At 37.4% G+C, this 13,076-nt stretch overlaps 1 pseudogene; it reads right to left on the reverse strand.

Moving 5' to 3' along the window:
* Positions 1–463: 463 nt before the first annotated feature.
* On the reverse strand, positions 464–1,499 carry LOC113915490 (annotated as a pseudogene).
* Between the last annotated feature and the right edge of the window lie 11,577 nt (positions 1,500–13,076).

Consider the following 13,076-nt stretch of genomic DNA (forward strand, 5'->3'; position numbering starts at 1 on the left):
AAGAAGGCATTTATTTGTATTTAGTTTCTTCCCTAACTTCATTTTTGTGTTCCAGAATTTCATCCAGGATACCATATTACATTTAATATCATATATCTTTAGGCTTCTCTGGGCATGACAGCTTCTCAGATTGTCTTTGCTTATGATGACCTTGATAGTATTGGTGATGACCATGAGGGGTAGGGAGCAGGCATTTTGTAGAATGTCCCTCAATTTGGCTTTATCTGTTGTTTTATCTCATTGTTAAATTGAAGCTATAGATTTTTTTTTTTTTTTGGCTGGGTACAGTATACTTTATTGATGGTACACGACAAGGTAGGGCTCCCCAAACCCCTCCCCTTCTTCAGGGGGTTTGGGACGGAAACGGTGGAGGTCAGGAGATTCTCAGTGTTTTGCGGGATAAGTTGGGGCAGGGACTCCCCAGCAGCTGAGGGCCTCTCTCTTCCTCTTGCTCTCGCTGGGCCTGGTGGTCCAGGGGGCTCTTACTCCTTGGAGGTCATGTGGACCATAATGTCCACCACCTGGTTGCTGTAGCCGAATTCATTGTCATACCAGGAAATGAGCTTGACAAAGTGGTCGTTGAGAGCAATGCCAGCCCCAGCATCGAAGGTGGAGGAGTGGGTGTCACTGTTGAAGTCGCAGGAGACGACCTGGTCCTCAGTGTACCCCAGGATGCCCTTGAGGGGGCCCTCTGACGCCTGCTTCACCACCTTCTTGATGTCGTCGTATTTGGCAGCTTTCTCCAGGCGGCAGGTCAGATCCCTGACGGACACGTTGGGGGTGGGGACACAGAAGGCCATGCCAGTGAGCTTCCCGTTCAGCTCAGGGATGACCTTGCCCACAGCCTTGGCAGCACCAGTGGAAGCAGGGATGATGTTCTGGGCAGCCCCTCGGCCGTCGCACCACAGCTTCCCAGAGGGACCGTCTGCGGTCTTCTGGGTGGCAGTGATGGCATGGACGGTGGTCATGAGTCCCTCCACGATGCCGAAGTTGTCATGGATGACCTTGGCCAGAGGAGCCAAGCAGTTGGTGGTGCAGGAGGCATTGCTGACAATCTTGAGGGAGTTGTCATACTTCTTGTGGTTCACACCCATCACGAACATGGGGGCGTTGGCAGAGGGAGCAGAGATGATGACCCTCTTGGCCCCGCCCTTCAAGTGGGCCCCAGCCTTCTCCATGGTGGTGAAGACCCCAGTGGACTCCACAACATACTCAGCACCAGCATCACCTCATTTGATGTTGGCAGGATCTCGCTCCTGGAAGATGGAGATGGACTTTCCATTGATGACAAACTTCCCGTTCTCAGCCTTGACTGTACCGTGGAATTTGCCATGGGTGGAATCATATTGGAACATGTAGACCATGTAGTTGAGGTCAACGAAGGGATCATTGATGGCGACAATATCCACTTTGCCAGAGTTAAGAGCAGCCCTGGTGACCAGGCGCCCAATACGGCCAAATCCGTTCACTCCGGCCTTCACCATCGCGTCTCAGGGACGCCGCTGGCACTGCACCAGAATTCGCGGTTGTCTGTTAAACGAGGAGGAGCAGAGAGCCGAAGCTATAGATTTTTGAGAGGAGGATGACAGAGGTGAAGAGCCATTTCCCACACATTGTATCATGGGTATGCGTAATTAATATGACTTATTACTGATGATGTTAACCTGGGTCACCTGGCTGAGGTACAGTTTACCAGATTTTCCTGCTGTATAGTTTCCTTTTTTTCTTTCCATATGGTACCTGTGGAAAGAAAGTCTCCAGGCAAAATCTACACTTAAAGGGTGAGAATTACATTTTACCTCTTTGAGGACATAGTATCTATTTACATAGTTTGGAATTTTGCATGAGAAATTTGTTTCTTCTCCCCCACTTAGTTAAGTGTTCAATCACTTATTTATATCAGTATGGACACATGGGCATTTATTTTATCCCAGAGTTATGATCTAGTAGTATGCCATTTATTTTGTTACTCAAATTATTCTGGGTTTGGGCAGTGGGAGCTCTCTCAATTGGCTTTGTGTCCCTTTGAGATACCTATCATTGCGCTTTTTTTTTGTGGGTTTTTTTTTTTTTTCTTTTTGTTTGTTCATTTTAGTACTTCTTTCCTTTCTGGTGCTATAGGATGCTCCAGGTTCATCTTGTATATTGCTTCCCCTGCCCTAGAATCTTCAATTTCTCCAAGAAGCCCATATTCCTTTCTTGGAGAATAGTATTAGAAAACAAGATCTGGGCACTGGTGTCTTTACTGGTATGGGGGATCATGGCTCCTAGGTCCTTGAGGTAGACAGAGCTAGGAAATATATGTATGTATATTGACTGTCTATGCACACATGTTTATAATTATTTCTATATCTAGATATCAGTGTCCATTTTAGGCTAAACATGAAATCATACTGATGACTCTGTCTCTCCAGTGCCCAGTGCTTCATGGTTCATTCTAAACTCCTCCTCTCCTTGCTAATCTGTGAACTCCTCTTCCAGCATTGAGAAACCAGGCTCTCACAATATGCCATCCATTTACTTATTTGTTCAATTCCAGCATACAATTACAGCAGTTTAAGAACTCTTAATCCATACCTTTTTGAGAAATAATTTTATCAGCTAGAATTCTATGCTTATATTATGTAGTTCTTTTTTTTTTTTAACTCATCCCCCCGCCCCCAGCCTCCCCTCCGGTAACCATCTGTTTGTTCTCTATAGTTAAGAGTCTGTTTTTTCGGTTTGTCTCTTTTTTTCCCCTTTGTTCATTTGTTTTGTTTTTTAAATTCTGCATATGAGTGAAGTAATATGGTATTTGTCTTACTCTGACTTATTTCACTTAGCCTTAAACTCTCTAGATCAATCCGTGTTGTTGTAAATGGCAATATTCATTCTTTTTTATTGCTGAATAATATTCCTGTGTGTGTGTGTGTGTGTGTGTGTGTGTGTGTGTGTGTGTGTGTGTGGTGTGTGTATACCACATCTTCTTTACCCATTATCTAGTGATGGACACAGATTGCTTCCATAATTTGGCTATTGTAAATAATGCTGCAGTAAACATAGGTATACATGGATCCCTTTGAATTCCTCTTTTTGCGTTCCTTGGGTAAATACCCAGTAGTGCAACTAGTGGATCATGGAGTTCTATTTTTAATTTTTTGACAAACCTCCGTACTGTCTTCCACTGTGGTTGCAGCAGTGTTCATTCTCACCAACAATGCAAGACTGTTCCTATTTCTCCACATCCTCACCAATACTTTGTGTTTCTTGTGTTTTAGATTTTAGCCATTCTGACAGGTATAAGGGGATACCTTATTGTAGTTTTGATTTGCATTTCCCTGATGATGAGTGCTGTTGAGCATCTTTTCATGTGTCTGTTGGTCATCTGTACATTTTCTTTGGAGAAATGTCTGCTCAAGTCTTCTGTCCATTTTTAATTGGATTTTGCTTTTTTGGTGTTGAGTTGTAGAAGTTCTTTATATGTTTTGGATACTAACCATTTATCAGATATGTCATTTGCAAATATCTTCTCCCATTCAGTAGGTTGTCTTTCAGTTTTGTTGGTTGTTTCCTTTACTGTGGAGAAGACTTTTATTCTGATGTAGTCCCAATAGTTTATTTTTGCTTTTGTTTCCCTTGCCTCAGGAGACATATCTAGAAAGATGTTGTTATGGCTGATGTCAGAGAAATTACTGTTTGTGTTCTCTTCTAGGATTTTTGTAATGTCAGTTCTCACATTTGTGTTTTTAATCCATTTTGAGTTTATGTTTGTATATGGTATAAAAATGGGGTACAGTTTCATTCTTTTGCATATAGCTGTCCAGTTTTTCCAACATCATTTGTTGAAGGGACTGTCTTTCTCCTACTGTATACTCTTACCTCTTTTGTCAAAGAATCCTGGGTCATATAATTGTGGGCTTACTTCCAGATTTTCTGTTCTATTGATCTAGGTGTCTATTTTTGTGCCAGTACGATACTGTTTTCATTACTACAGTTTTATAATAAAACTTGAAGTCTGGAATTGTGTAGTTCTTTTTGCCTTTAGTCTTATAGTTTCCAGTGATTTCCAAAGTCACTTAGGTAGCAGCACTTTTTGCCCACTGTCTTCAGTGGGGTTCTGCCATACATTTGGAATACAATTAGATTCTTCTGTCAGTGTGTCTTACACTCTGGATTATCCATCCTCCTAGTTAGATTTTTAAAACTTTGTATATGTATAGTTTTCTTTTCATCTAAGTTTTTATTTAAATTCTAGCTAGTTAACATACAGTGTAATATTATTTTCAGGTACAGAATTTAGTGATTCAACACTTCCATACAACACGCAGTGCTCATCACAACAAGTGCCCTCTTTAATGCCCATCATCTATTTAACCTATCCTCCGCCCACCTCCCCTCTGGTGACCATCAGTTTGTTCTCTATAGTTAAGAGCCTTTCTTGATTGGCCTATTTTTTTTTCAGCTAACATCTATTTTTAATTTAAATTCAATGAGCCAACATCTAGTACATCATTAGTTTCAGATGTAGAGTTCAATAATTCATCAATTCTATATAACACCCAGTGCTCATCATATCATGTGCCCTCTTTAATGCCCATCACCCAGTTTCCCCATCCCCCTACCCACCACCCCTCCAGCAACCCTCAGTTTGTTTCCTATAGTTACGAGTCTCATGGTTTGTCTCCCTCTCTGATTTCTTACCATTCAGTTTTCCCTCCTTTCCCCTACAAACCTCTGCGCTGTTACTTATATTCCACATGTGAGTAAAACCATATGATAATTGTCTTTCTCCAATTGACTTATTTCACTCAACATAATACCCTCCAGTTCCATCCACGTCAATGTAAATGGTAAGTGTTCATCCTTTCTGATGGCAATAACATTCTATCGTATATGTATACACCACATCTTCTTTATCCATCCCTCTGTCAATGGACATCTGGGCTCTTTCCACAGTTTGGCTATTGTGGACATTGCTGCTATAAACATTGGGGTTCAGTTGCTACTTTGGATCACCACCTTTGTATCTTTGGGGTAAATACCTAGTAGTGCAATTGCTGGGTCGTAGGGTAGCTCTATTTTTAACTTCTCGTCCCCCACCCCCATGTATAGTTTCTTTGGGTTTTTTTTGTTTTGTTTTGTTTTTAATTTTAACCATTTTATTAAGTGTATAGTAGATCTCATTGTTTTCCATTTACTTATTTTTAAATTTCAGCAATTTAACAATTTTTTAAACCTGGCCCATGTCTATAATTGAGTATTTTATATATAAAATTAAGGGCACAAATCTTAAGCCACATGCAAAGGTAACCCTTGTTCTGATCCATATCACCATGGATTATTTTGCTTGCCCTTGACCTATATAAATAGAATCATACAGTTTGAATTCTTTTATATTTCACTTCTTTCACTCAGTATTATGTTTATGAGATTCATCTATGTCATTGTCTCTGTAACAGTAGTCTCTTTTTGTACTTTGGGATAGTATCCTATTTTATGTATATGTCATAAATATCTATTCTATTATCTATAGACACTTGGGTTGTTTCCACTTTGGCAGTACCGTGAAGTATTCCTCTGTGCACATTATTGTACATGTCATTTAATCAACATCTTCATGCATTTCTGCTTGGAATAAACTTATAAGTGGAATTGCTGGGTAATAGGATACATTTATGCTCAGCTTTAGTAAATACTATCAAACAATTCCAAAGTAATTGACCTAATTTACCCTTCCATGGGTAGTCAGAATATCAATTGGTACATATTCTCATCAATTGTTATTTCCAGAGTGTGTGTTTGTTTTCAATATTAATCATTCTGAGGTATATGTATTTGTATATGTTTACCTAACTGTGGCCTTAATTTGCTTTTAGCTGATAACTAATGAAATCAAAACACATTTTCTAATGTTTCCTGGCCACAGGGTTCTCTCTTTTGTGAACTGGTGTTCAAGGTTTTGCACAATTGATTGGATTTTTTGTAATTCTGATTGATTCTTAAGCATTCTATATGTATTCTGTATATAATCCCTTGACAGATATATGCATTACAAATGCCTTCCATTTATAGCTTATTTTTAGGCTATTTTCCTGTTGATTTTTGATGAATAAAAGTTCTTAACTTTAATAGAATCTATTATATCTATTGTTCCATGAATAGCTAATGCTTTTTGAGGTCCTATTTAAGAAATCTGCTTACTCATAATCATGAAGATAATAGCTGTTTTTTCCTAGTACCTTTGTATTACTATCGTTCTTATGTAGGTCTGTATAATATCTGAAATTTACTTTTGTATGATATCAGAGAAGAGAAAGTTTGTGCTTCTTTTTATATGGAAATCTAATTAACCCAACATTATTTATTAACTAGATTATATTTTCTCAAATCATTGTTTGGCACTTTGCCATAAATCTGGTTAGCATGTAAGTAAGGGTCTATTCTCAATCTTCTATTCTTTTCCATTAAATTAGTTGTGTAGGCTTTTGCCAATACCAGAGCTTTATCAAACAATGAATCATGGAACACTACATCAAAAACTAATGATGTAATGTATGGTAATTAACATAACAATAAAAAATTTAAAGGAAAAAACTAATGATGTAATTTATGGTGATTAACATAATAAAATTTTAAAAAATGACAAAAAATAATATCTCAATATCTGTTATTACAAGTATTTCAACTTTGTTCTGTCTCTAAGAATTTCTATATTAATTCCACATATTACTGATATAAATTTTGGACAAAACCTTACCACTTTCCTTTAAAAAAATGGCTGCTGGGATTTTAATTGGAGAGGCTTTGAATATAAAGATCAATTTGGGAAGAATTGACATCTTTACAATATTATTTCTTCCAATCTATAAGCACTTTATTCCTGCATGCACTTAGATCATCTTTAATTTCTCTCTGTAATGCTTTTAGTTTTATGTATATAGCTCTTCAATACCTTTCATTACATTTATTACTAAGTGTTTGATGTTTCTTTCATGCCCTTGTAAATAGTATAGCTTCTGTTTTATGTTCTAATTGATTTTTGCTGATATGAAAAATATACAATTGGTATTTGTATCTTTGACCTTGTATCTCGTTACCTTGTTTAATTCACCTTTTAATCCCAAACGCTATATGTAGATTATTTTTGAATGTCCAATGCATAATGACAATTATTCTTCTTTCCTAATACTTACAGTTTTTATTTATTTTTGTGACTTATCCTGTCTAAAACCATCACTACAATGATGAATAGAATTGGGGATAGCAGGCATCCTTATCTTCTTGCGGTCTCAGAAGGAAATATTTTTTTTTAAGATTTATTTATTTGAGAGAGAGAGAATGAGAGAGAGAGAGCACGAGAGGGAAGAGGGTCAGAGGGAGAAGCAGACTCCCCGCTGAGCAGGGAGCCCGATGTGGGACTCGATCCCGGGACTCCAGGATCATGACCTGAGCCGAAGGCAGTCGCTTAACCAACTGAGCCACCCAGGCGCCCCTCAGAAGGAAATATTTTTTAAAATAATCTTTAAGTCTAGTATTTGTTGTAGAGTTTTTTAAAAATAATCTCTATCATATTAAGAAATATTTCTCCCTATTTTCTTAAGAATGCTAGGAATTTTTTTTTTGTGATCATGAATTGATGTTGAATTCTATTAAATACTTTCTTTGTATTCATTAAGATGATCTTGTGGTTTTCTTCAGTATTCTATTAATGTGGTGAATTACACTGATTTTCTAATATTGAAACAATTTTGCATCTCTGAAATCAACTATACTTGGAAATGATGTTTTAGTTTTTTTTGATTTTGACTTTATATTCTGTTTAGAACCTTTCAACTATATTCTTAAGAGAAATTGCCTCTATTTTTTCCCTCTTAAAAATATTTCTGTGACCTGTGGTATCCTTTAAAGTGCTTCAATGTCCTTTAAGATGACTTTTAAAAATTGTGTTGGGAAGTGTTCTCAATCTATTCTCTGGAAGAGTATAAAAGGTGGTGTTATTTCCTCCAATAAAATACAAAAGCATTTACTCATGAAGTCATCTGGGTCTGAAATTATTCTTGGAGGGAAGTATTTAATTAGGGATCAGGTTCAATAATGCATATAGAAATATTCTATTTTTCCAATTCTTGCCAGTTTTGGCAAATTGCTGTTTACAAGGAATTTACTCATTTTTTTAAATTTTCAAGTTTATTGACAAAAACAGATTCTTCTTGCCTATTTATTACATTATCTTGTTACTTAGTAATGTCTGCAGATCAGTTGTGATCCTGATAGAGGTAACATGTTTATCTCTTTTTCTTGTTCAGTCTCACCAAGAGTGTTATTATTCTCATTGATCTGTTCAAAGAATTAACCTTCAACTTGATGTTTTTTATTCTATATCTTTTTTTCATTTAATAGATTTTTTGCTCTTATCTTTATTATTTTCTTTCTTCCACTTTATTTGGTTTTAATTTGTTCTTCTATTTCTACTTTCTTTACATGATGATCACCTTATTTATTTTCAGTTTTTATATTTCCTAATGTATACATATAAGGCTGTGAATTTTTCTTTAAGTTCTGCTTTAGTTGCATTCTGAAAGTTATGCTATATGTAATTTTCCTTATAACTCAGTTCAAAACACATTCTAATTTCATGCTTAATTTTCAAGCATTTAGGGATTTTTCTGATGAACTTTTTGCTAATGATTCCTAGTTTCATTCCACTGTGACAAGAGACTATGCTTTGTATGCTATCAATCCTCTGAAACTTTTTCAGATGTGCTTTATAGCTCAATATATGGTCTATTTTGGAACACATTCTAGATGCATTTGAAAAATATTGATTCTTCAGTTGATGGGTGCAGTGTTCTATCTATATCAATTAGATTAATTTCACTAATGATTAGTGCAAATCTCATTTATGCTTACTGATTTTTATATCTGCTTTTTCCTAGGTGGTAAGAGAAATGTGTTAAAATCTCCAACTATGATTTTTTATTTTTATTTCTTCTTTCTGTTCATTGTCTCTTGCTTTATACATTTCCAGGCTACATTCTTAGGTACATGCAAGTTTGGAATTGTTATATTTTTATGTAGAGTGGATCATTTATGGTTATGAAATGTCTTTAGTAATACTTCTTTCCTTACAGACAAATTTTCAGACATTAGATTAGTTATACCTATGTTTTTTTGTTTCTCTGGGTTTTTTGTTGTTGTTGTTAGAGATTGCATGGAACATTTTTTCTATCCCTTTATTTACAACCCTTTTGTGTTTTTATCTTTAAAATGTGTTATTTGTAAAAATAATAAAGTTGTGTTCTGTTAGTTATTCTGTGTGGTCATTTTTATATATTAATATATTAGAGTATTTAGTCCATGACATTTATTTTATTTTTTTAAGATTTTGTTTATTTATTTATTTGAGAGAGAGGGAGAGAGAGAGAGAAAACAAGCCAAGGGAGAAGCAGACACCCCACTGAGCAGGGAGCCCAATTGGGGGCTTGATCCCTGGATCCCCAGATTATGACCTTAGCCAAAGGAAGATGCTTAACCAACTGAGTCACTCAGGCATCCCAGTCTATGATATTTAATCATTCCTAATACATTTGATTTTATAGGTATAGTGGCACTATTTGTTTTATATCTGTCTAATTTTTTTCTAGTCTTTTTTCTCTATAATTGCATTCTTTTAGAATTATCAAGTAATGTTTGTTATTCTGTTCAACTCATTTTATTAGCTTTTTTCCTGATATTTATTACTCCAAAGATTACAACCTTTATCCTTTACATATTAAAGTCTATCTAGTATTTAATTTTTACTGCTTATAATGCAAATACTATGGAACACCTTATTTCTTAATGGACTTTTTTTTACATAGCACATCCTAAAATAAATCTATTATCTATCTATCATCTATCATCTATCCACCTATCAATTTTTATTAAGTGTAGTAAACCTTCAGTGTTATAGTAGTTTCTTTTGTACAACATAGTGATTTGTCAATTCCATACATTACTCAATGCTCACCATGAAGTTTTTGCTATGCTTTTGTGCATTTTAGTTCTACACTCTGTCAGGCCCGTTACTTATATCTGTTTTACTTAGATCTCTGGCCATGGCCTTGTCTTGTTCTTTCATTTGGGATCAGTTTCTCTGTCCCCTCCTTTTTCCTGCCTCTCTCTGCCTGTTCCTCTGTGTTACGAAAGTCAGCTAAGTTTTCTGCTCTTGAAAGTAGTGATTTTAAAAGGGGCGCCTGGGTGGCTCAGTCGTTAAGCGTCTGCCTTCGGCTCAGGTCATGATCCCAGGGTCCTGGGATCGAGCCCCGCGTGGAGCCCCGCGTGGAGCCCCGCGTGGAGCCCCGCATCCGGGCTCCCAGCTGGCGGGAAGTCTGCCTCTCCCTCTCCCACTCCCCCTGCTTGTGTTCCTGCTCTCGCTGTGTCTCTCTCTGTCAAGTAAATAAATAAAATCTTTAAAAGAAGGAAAGTAGTGACTTTATGAAGAAGAGGTCCTGGAAGGTCCCGCAGTTCGTCCCCTGTTTCCCAGAACCTGCCCCCTCAGGAGAATATCTTCTGTGTGTTGCTTATGCCCTGCTATGGTGTCTGAGTCCCTTTTCCTTTTCCCTCCTTCAACTTCACTGACTTCTGACTGGTGTGGGGGGTACTCACTCTCTGTGGTGTTCCTGAGACCCAGGCAGGCTAGGTCTGAGAGGGGCGTGCCTGCCAGGGAAGTTGGGAGCAGGTAGCAGTGTTAGCAAAATTTGCACTGGGGGGCAGCAGAGGAAAATAGTGCCTGCTAGCCCCCTCATTTTCTGAGAAGTCCCCCAACATGCTCCAAAATCAGTATGAAGCGATCTCTCTCCCTTTGTCCCCAGTGTTGTGTAAACTGCCCATTTTGTTATGTTGCCTCTCCGTGCAGGCTGCTGTGTCTTTAAGGGCAGTGACCCCACTGACACTTGCCTTCCCAGCTTACCCAGGCTCCAAGTCCCACCAGTTCTACAGGCTCGCAGAATTCAGCCCCTCTGGTTTTCAAAGCCAGATGCTATGATTTTTCTTCCCCTTGTGAGCTCCCCAGAGCAAGGGCCTAGTTTTTCTGCCTTCTCCATGCACATAGCTCCGTCCCTCTCACAGGCTCCCTCAGACTTTCTGACCTTCCTAACCTTTCAGATGCAGCTTCTTCTCTAAATTCAGTTGTGGAGTTTGTTCTGCCAGTCGTGGGATTGCTGTCCAGTTTGTGGATGATATCTGGTTGTAAACGTGGGGCAGGGTGAGTTCAGGGTCCTCCTGCTTTGCCCGTCATCTTCCCCAGCTCCCCCTCTGTTGTTGTTGTTGTTTTTTTTAACATTTTCTCTTTGTCCTTGGTTTTCAGAAATTTTACCATGATATGCTTACATGTACTCTTTGTACTTATACCTCTGAGGCTTTATAGACCTTGAATCTGTTGACTGATATTTTAAAAATCAGATTTGAAAAAGTTTAGATCCAAATCTATTAAAATCTTGCTTTCTCTCCTTTTACTCTCTCCATTCAATCTGCTACTCAGATTAAATGTTAGACTCTTTCATGATGTCTCATTTGGTTCTTATGCTCTTTTCTGTATGTTATTTTTCTCTTTCTATCCTTTCATCATTTTTTAAAAATGAAATAATTTCTTCTTTTATCTCTGTGAGAACTATTATAAGAGGTTTTTCTTTTTCAAAATAATTTTCTTCTGCTCCTCTCCTCCAAGTCTTTTCTTTCCTACCTTCAAATTTATTTTTCCTGTTTATTTCCCATTTGCTTACTTTGCACCCTTTTTCTTGTTGGAAGCTTTTGTCAAATAACTAATGACTTGGTGGATGGATGGAGAAATAATAAATAGGCAGACAGACAGAGAGATAGATAGATGATAGATAGATAAATGCTTAGATACATACATACATAGATATTTAAGAGGGAGACACCCAAATGTAATTGAAAACAGAAGGTACAGGGACATGTCTTGTGGACTGGAGAGCATCATTCTAGAGTGGTAATTGGGTGTTCAACTGTTTTTTTAATCAAAGACTCACACATCAGTATCTAAAACTCATTTCTTAGAGATTTTCAATTTTCCTGAACATACCCTCTTGTTTCTCTTGCCAAGGCAAAGAGGATGTATAGACCTTGTGGTTAGTATTCAGGAGTTGGTTGAGGAAAAGGATTAGTATTATCTCTATTTAGAATATAATTTTAACTTAATGACTCTATTTTTTTCCCCAGACCCTCCCACCTGTCTTCTTCCATGTTTACTGTCCTTAGACTCCAAGCCATTCTGGCTTAATTGCTCTGTAATAAATACTTCCCGACTCCTACATGATTGATAAAGGAGTAGTTGTCTCTCTTTGCTCTGTGTAGATAGTCCCCTAGGAGCTTTGAAGCACCTGTTATAGATTTTTAACTAAGTCCCCTTTATTCACCCCTACATTTATCATGCTTCCATCTGTACAGAATACAGTAATAGGAAGTGTAAGAAATTCCCAGTATTTGGAACCAAGGTCCTTGGAGCTATTGCTTTCTTGTAATCTAATTGGAACCAGGCATGTTTAAGCTGGTAATGTCACACCCATCCAGCCCCACAGACACCCAGTGGGCTTGCCTGTCCCTGAGACTGTCCTCAGCTTTCCCAGTTCTGTCTTTTCCCTAGTTCTATGTACTGTGTTTTTTTGTTCTTGAGCAGACTCCAGATAAGAAATGGAGGCAATCTGAGGTTGCCTCATCACATTAGGCAGTTTGAGAATCCTTGAAGGTCAGAGACTCTATAAGCATAAATCTATAAACATCAAAATTTTAACTATATTATTAATCATGTCTAGTGGGACTTGTATTAGATATTCACTAATTTATGATACTACATATAATAGTAAGATTATTTTATAGATTCAAACTGCATCTCTTCCACTTAGCCAAATTAGTGAATTTCTTCAATAATCATACATATTTATTGGGCCCTTTTCATGTGGTGGGCACTGAACATGTAAGAAAGGGGAGGAAAATGAATGATTGTTGCCATTCTTTTGAGTGACATTGGTGGATTTTAAAAAATATATAAGTATACTGATTTGAAACAATAATTTTTTTTCTAGGGGTGCCTGGGTGTC

The sequence above is a fragment of the Zalophus californianus genome, chromosome 11 (assembly GCF_009762305.2).
Source record: "Zalophus californianus isolate mZalCal1 chromosome 11, mZalCal1.pri.v2, whole genome shotgun sequence".
NCBI classification, from domain to species: domain Eukaryota; kingdom Metazoa; phylum Chordata; class Mammalia; order Carnivora; family Otariidae; genus Zalophus; species Zalophus californianus.